This window comes from Octodon degus, unplaced genomic scaffold, assembly GCF_000260255.1.
Source record: "Octodon degus isolate 3935 unplaced genomic scaffold, OctDeg1.0 scaffold00027, whole genome shotgun sequence".
Lineage (NCBI taxonomy): Eukaryota > Metazoa > Chordata > Mammalia > Rodentia > Octodontidae > Octodon > Octodon degus.
In genome coordinates, this window is record NW_004524603.1 from 17,659,011 (window position 1) to 17,659,661 (window position 651).

The window sequence follows — 651 nt, forward strand, 5'->3', positions numbered from 1 at the left end:
TATTTTTTGGTTTGGATTGTTCTTATTTTTCTAGGACCTTGAAGTGCATCGTTAATATTTAAATAGGCCCAGTCTTCTGTTTTTTTTTTTTTTTTCATTTTATGCATTTGGTACAGGGTCTCACTACATAGATTGGACTCGTAGTGATTCTCCTGTTTTCAGCCTCCCAAGCACTCAGGTGACAGGCATGCATCACCATGCCCAGTCTCAATCACAGTGTCAGCGTGCACCGGAGACAGGGTCAGCACAGCATGCCAGGGATCAAACAAACCCTGGCCACTGTGCTTTGCCTAAACAGGCTCTTTAGTCCATTGAGCTATCGGGCTGGCCCTTTGTGAATATTTTTGTGGTTGCTTTCTAGTTTTATTTTACTAAGATCTGATAACATGCACTGGTTAGTTTTAATTCTTTTTATTAATTTAAGCATACCTAAAGACTAATATGTTGGCTGTTTGGGAGAAAGCTTTATGTGCTGCTGAGAAAAATATGTATTCTGCTTTTGGGTGGAGACTTCTGTAATTATCTGTTAACTATAACTTCATTTATTTGAAGTGTGGTTGTACTCCGATATTTGTTTTTTTTCTGGTGAACTTGTGTCTATTTGTGATTGTGGGGTTTTAGGTTTCCTTACTATAATGTGTTGCTGATAAC